Below are 7,156 nucleotides of genomic sequence, written 5' to 3' on the forward strand. Positions count from 1 at the left end.
CTCAACCAATGGATGGGTATGTTGGTACATGCCTGTAATCCCAGCTATGCAGAGAAGAACAAATAGAAAGTGCAGTCTATGCCTTCCTGGGAATAAAGTGAGACACTGTTTCAAAAATGACCAGTGTAAAAATAAAAGGGCTGGCAGATTGTTCAAGTGGTCACATTTCCTAGCAAATGCGAGGCCCTAAATTTAATCCCCAGTACCACCAAGAAAAAAAAGTATAATTTGACAACATAATCTAAGTACTATAAAAGGGAAATGCTACCATTCCAGATACCTACTAATTAACAAACCACCCCAAACATAGTTATGCAAAACAATAACCATTCTGTTATGTGCATTATTTTACAGACCAGGAATTTTGTCAGAGCACAGTATGGATAACCAGTCTCTGCTCAGCAATGACTCAGGCCTTAGCTAGAGTGGCTTGAACAGGTAGAGTAAGCCGTGAAATGGGGCTATATGTGCACAATCTTGGATCTTCCCTACATCCCATCAGGAGGGGATTAAATGTCTAAGATGACTTCTCACTCCCATTTTGTCCCCTGTCTGAGGTGGTAGTTCTATGCATCCATTCCGTATGAGTCACATGAGATTCCTCACAACATAAGAATAACTGGGCAATCAAATTCCTTAAATGGCAGGTGACTTCTCTGAGCATCAGAACTCCAAGAGGGAAAATGCATAAACTGCCAAAGTTGCAAGGTGTGAACCCACAAATTGTCACTGTACCATTTCTAAAATAAGATACAAGTCAAACAGTCACAACAACTGTTTTAAGATTCAAGGGAAAAGGGCATAGACCCCACCTCTTATTAGAAGGTATATCTAAGATTTCCCAAACTAAAGAGCCATAAATAACTAGAAAGAAAATACAAAGTACTAAAGAGAAAAACTGTCAATCTATATTTCTATACCCAATTAAACTATCATTCTACAGACGGCCAAAATAAATTAACTTCAAGTAAATATGAAGTTCTACATGAGGCAGAACTACAGAAGAATGTTCAGCAGGAAAAAGGAATTCAACACAGGTATATACTCCTTAAGGTATAAGGTACAAAAACACATTAAGAGAAAGAAAATGTGAGTAGTTAAATAAGCAGTGAATATCTAAATTGGTATTAGTAAAAATAATTCATTAGAATTCTATAAAATCAAGGTGATGCTAAAGTATGTCATAATGTACAAAATAAGTTCAGATCTATAAACTGATAAGTCCCTTTGTTACTTAACATCCTGGTATATTTAGAAGTATGACAATATTAATTTTCAAGTTTTATGTCACAAGGCTTATTAATATTTAAAATTATCACCAAAAGAATGAAAATATAGTATATAGTTCCTAAACAATTAGAGATGAAAAGTATGAGAAAGGAAAAATTGATCAAGGTAATATAAGGTAAGAAAAAGTTTTAAGAATAAATAAAAAGCATGAAAAATAAGATGACTGAAAAGGCAAAATAAAAATATCACAGTAAATGTAGCAGGTAAAATTCATTATTTAAACATGGAAATCTTAAATTGGATTTTAAAAATACAGCTATATGTTTTTTATTAAGGCCACTTCTAAAAGCACAAAAGAAAGTTTTAAAATAAAGAGATAAAAATGACAAAATGACATATTATGAAAATGCAATATAAAGATATATGGTATAAAAATATTAATATATAGTAAATTTTCAGGTAAACATAGTAATAAAAATGGTCACTACATAACAAAAGAAAAAATCATTTAGCCATGTTGAATTTATATTACTCTATAACTCTACTTCCTATTCAAAGTAGAAAAAGGAAAACTGATCAGAAGTACTAGTAGAAATTAGCAATCATAATCATAATATGAAATTGTAACCTACCTCTTTTCATAATCGATAAGTCAAATTCAAAAATGTAGCATAACATATTGTCACAGCATAATATCATGCTATTTTGCTAAATGTTACATAATAGATTACCACAAATTTAGACACTTAAAGTGGATGTCATTTGTTATTTCACATTGGAGAACTACTGATTATCAGCTTACGATTTCACAAGACTTAAATCAAAGTGTCATTTCCATCTAGAGTTTGTTGGCAGAACTCAGTCCCTTATGCTTATAGGACTGAAGTCCTTGTTTTCTTGTCTGTTAGGACTGGGTTGCTTTCAAGTTTGTAAAGTTCACTGTCAGATCCTGCCAACTTCCTTTTTATTAGTTCCTATTGGATTTACGTCTAACCTAATCAAGGGAGTGAAATCTCATCATAGACATAACTATCATGCACCACACTCAGACATGTTGAAAACAGAAGCCCATAATCATTGGAACCATCTTAGAGTTCTAGCTGCCACGTATGTAAAGTCTATATAAGGTTTAAGCAAATAGTAAATTTGAATGGAATAGTAAAACATTCTTCCAATACTTAGGCATTTACTAAAATTTGCCAAGTATAAAAGTACAATGCAAACCCAATAAGTACTATTTAATTAATATTTAATTAAGCAAGAAATTCACATCAAAAAGATAAAACAACATTTAAATAACAGAAACACTGAGACAATTCATGGTTCAAAGAAGAAATCACAGTTGAAATTGTAAGACTTAAAATTATAATATTATTCAATAAAAGTGGTTGGATGTAGTTAAAACTGCCTTAAAGGAAAATGTATAGCCTTTTGAGCTCATAAAAGAAAAAGATTAAGACTTCAACTTGTGAAAGGAAGTAAAAGAACAACAGAACAATCCCAAAGTAAATATAAAAATAAAATAATGTAGTAGAAAAACAGAGATACAATAATGAGGATAATTTAAAGAATTTTATGTGAAAAAATGTTAATGTAGATAAATGGATAACATTTTTAAAAACTCTAATTTAAACTAACACAAAAAATTAAAATTGGATCAGTAAGGAAAAATGTCTACCTACAAAAGATTCTAGGCTGAGACATTTTATGGGGTCATTATACCCATTAAAAAAAAATTCCCAAATTTTTGCAAGTTTTTCCAGAGAACAGATAAAGACACATTACTCTGTAACTTGTTATATGAGGTTGTTACTTTGTAATAATCTTCATTAAAAACAGTCAAGACAATGTGAGTAAAGAAATTAGAGAGCATAACCAACTATAAATATAAAAACTATATATGGGGACAAACATTATTAACAATATATTAGCAAATTGAAGCCAGCAAAGTTAAAAAAGTATGACATCATTATAAACTCAAATAAGTGTTCTCATCAGCTAATCTTATTACCAAAATTCACTGCGTTAACAAATCAAAGGAAAATCATTAACTCATTGGATGCAGAGAAACAGTCCAGAGAATTGTTTTCATAATTAAACAGAAATCAAAGAAAGTTCCTTCATTGACAAAGTATTTTTCTTTTAAAAATCTACAAGTATTATACCTAATGAAAGGATAAGAGAATCAGAGCCTTCAGATAAGGTACCATTGATAAGGTGTCAATCTATTCCTATTACTCTGAAGTCCAAGGAACACCAATAAAGAAAGAAAACAAAGAGAGAGAAAGAGAGACATGCATTGAGAGAGAGAGAGAGAGAAAGGAGGGAGGGAGAGAGGGAGAGAAGAAAACAGTGGTTTGTAAGAAAGAGGCAAAAGTTTCGTTATTTGTAGACAGTATCAATGTCAGCATAGATAATGCAAGATTGCCTAAAGTAAACAATTAGAGTGGTTAAGAGATTTCAAATCACAGTTACATATAAGATTAATGTATAAAATTGATTATGCTCTTATACACCAGAAATAGTTGAGAAGTACAAATTCCAAAAGATGCCACTAAACATAACAAAACATATTCAAGACCTTTTTGGAGGATATTATTTAATGTCACTGAAATATCCAGAATATTTGATTAAATGGAAATTTATGCTACATAGTACTCTAGTTTGGATCTGGATTGTCTGCCAAAGGCTGACGTGTTAAGAATTCATGGCCCTCTGTGATCCAACTGGAAGATGGTGGAACCTTTAGCAGGAGGGCCTAGAGAAAAGAAGTCAGGAAACACTCAGGGTTTCTTTGAAGGGAATATTTGTCTATCACCTATTCCTGTCCCTCCTTACCTTCTGGCTGCCATGAAGTAACCACACCTCTATTGCCCGGTGTTCCTGCCATGATGTACTGCCTCTGTCTCCCATAGGCCCAAAAGAACCAGAGCCAACTGACCATGGTCTGAAGCCTCTGAGGCTGTGAGCCAAGATAAACATTTCCTCCTTATAAGCTGATTATCTCAGATGTTTGGTCACAGTTACAGAAAGCTAATTAACACAGATGGGTAGACTCAGTTACATAAAATGCCAGTTCTTCAAAAATTAGTATAAAAATCAATACAATTCTAATTAAAATCTGAATAAGTTATTTTTGGAACATGACAAGTTTATCCTAAAATTTATATACAATAGAAAGAGATAATAATTACCTAAGACAATTGTTGAGGAAAAAAAATACAAATACCAAAGTTCATTTTAATGTGGTAGTAATAGCAGCATGGCACAGTTTTGTTTAGTGCTTTATGAGTTTAATTCTATACTACGGGCTTCATAAGTATTTGTTAGCTTAAGCCTCATAGCAGCCACTACATAGTCCAGTAAACTGAATGTTTATGCGGTCCCCAAATTCACAGGTTGAAATAGAATGCTCACTATGATGCTATCAGAAGAAGGAGCTCTGTCATGAGCATGGAGGCCTCACGATGGAATTAGTGCTGTTCTAATCTTAGAGACTTGATTACAATATATTAGATGCAGAATAGCACAGGTATTTGTCATTTATATAACATGTACAACTCTATATTGTTTGGGAATCATATATGTATATGTATCACAAATATATTATATATATGAGATATTTTTGTATGTATATATACATGATTTGTAGGCGTTGTCAATGTCAACTTATAAAATCCAAGATTGCCTATAACAAACAGTAGGATAAGAGAATTCAAAACATAGTTATGTATAAAAGTAGTATATAAAAATCAGTTATAATCTTACAATCAGATATAATTAAGAAAATTTATATACACGTACATATGCCACATATGTATATATATTTGAATAACTGCATATACAATTAGCATGGAAAAGCTAAAACTAAATCAAGGTAGTTATGACATATGGCAAGGGAAAATGGATTGTAATAAGAGACAGTTATACAGTGGGGGGTTAAATATAATGTAAATATTTATCTATCTGAAATACAGATATGAAGCAAATATGGGAACTGTTATGATTTGACAAAGCTGGTTGGTGAGTACCTGATGCTTATTATATTATTCTGTGTACTTTTCCATTTACTTGAATTATCTCATAGTATAGAGAAATAATCCTTTCAATGGCATACATAAAATTAGGTTATTTGAATGGAAACATTCACATGCAAGGTAAATGCATTTTGTGCACTTTACTAGATGAAAAAAAATGTAGACACATTACTTTCTAGGAAAATGGAGGGTTTTGCCTTAGCTGTAGCCTTTTCTACAATGCTGCCATGAAATTTGGCCCTGGCCTCTAGTAAGTTCTTAATAAATACTTACAAATTTGTATTTATATATCTGGAAATCAATTGGATAATTCAAAAGATTCATTAATGAGATCTGCTGTACATTGGGTTACCTTAAATTAGTAAGTTTTTGCAATTGTAAGAAAAATGATCTTTTCTATCAAAGTATTTGTTTCCCTCTTAGACTAAAAAATTCCTCACGTCACCATCTTAAGTGACTTGCATGTTTAAAGGGTCCTTGCTTCTTCTTCTGGATTCCTGTACGACTCCTTTGCCTGCCAAACTGCATGCCCTAACTCATCCCCCAAGCCTTTTAGCCAATCGGGAAAGACTGTGAACCTTTGACCTGGACAAATCCCTGGTGAGGAGCAGGTACAACTGCATCAGGGATATAAGGAAGAGCCACTGCTAGCCATTTTGTGCTTGCATGTTGCTTAACAGGCATGAGCACATGCTTGCACCCTCTTGATCAAGAGAAAATTGCCTTGTCAAGATTTTCTGTCTCTTGTGTGTCTATTTTCAGCACTGGAGAGTTATTACTTCCAACCCAATTAAAATAAGAAGTTGTTTGTTCTTTTTAGAAAATAATGGACTAGAATCTTAATAAGGTTGAGGTAAAAAAAATTTTAAGAATAAAATAGTTGGGAAGACTTTTCTTTCTTCCTTGCCTATAGTTGGATATGGCTAACTCTTGGCAGTCTTCATTCATTCAACGAATACTTATTAAGAACTTACTAGAGGCGAGGGCCAAAACTATTTTCCTACTTCCATATAGCTTTCTTTTCAGTAGGTGAGACAACAATTCACAGATGGATAAATAAATAAATATGAATTGATAAGTGCTATGAAAATAAAAGTGAAACCAGTTAATGTGGTGATGGTGGTTATTTACATGGGTAATCAGGAGAACTCCCTTAAGAGCTAAGATGAGAAAGATAAAGAGCTGGACATAGGTAAGTCTAGCCAGAAAAGCCTCCAGACCCTCTTCTGGAACTGGGGTATACACTTTGCCATTCACAATTTCCCAAGTTTTATTTCTTTGGATTATGCTTTTCCTTCCCATTTGAAACTGTTTTGTAAAGAGAGAAAAAAATTTATCACTTAACTATAGTTTTTGCCTATATAAGAGGGACTGCAGAACAACTCAGCTTTCTTGAGACGTTGGCTAAGGACTTAAAGACTAGGGTAACACCCACGCACAGGAAATCAATGTGAGTCAATGCCCTGTATAGCTATCCTTATCTCAACCAGCAAAACCCCTTGTTCCTTCCTATTATTGCTTATACTCTCTCTACAACAAAATTAGAGATAAGGGCAAAATAGTTTCTGCTGGGTATTGAGGGGGGGAGCGGGAGGGGGTGGAGTGGGTGGTAAGGGAGGGGGTGGGGGCAGGGGGGAGAAATGAACCAAGCCTTGTATGCACATATGAATAATAAAAGAAAAATGAAAAAAAAAAAAAAAAAGACTAGGGTCTCAGCCAGAGTCTGAAAGCTCATGACATTCAAATTTCTGTGCCTTTGAGATCACTAACAAAGGGCCATCCTACCTCCTAGCCCCTAACCACCCCATCAGCCGCTGTTCTGATTATTGTTCTCCTTAGCAGTTACAATATACAACTATTTATTTGTTTTCTCCACTAAACTATAAACT

The sequence above is a fragment of the Castor canadensis genome, chromosome 12 (genome assembly GCF_047511655.1).
Source record: "Castor canadensis chromosome 12, mCasCan1.hap1v2, whole genome shotgun sequence".
Classification (NCBI taxonomy): domain Eukaryota; kingdom Metazoa; phylum Chordata; class Mammalia; order Rodentia; family Castoridae; genus Castor; species Castor canadensis.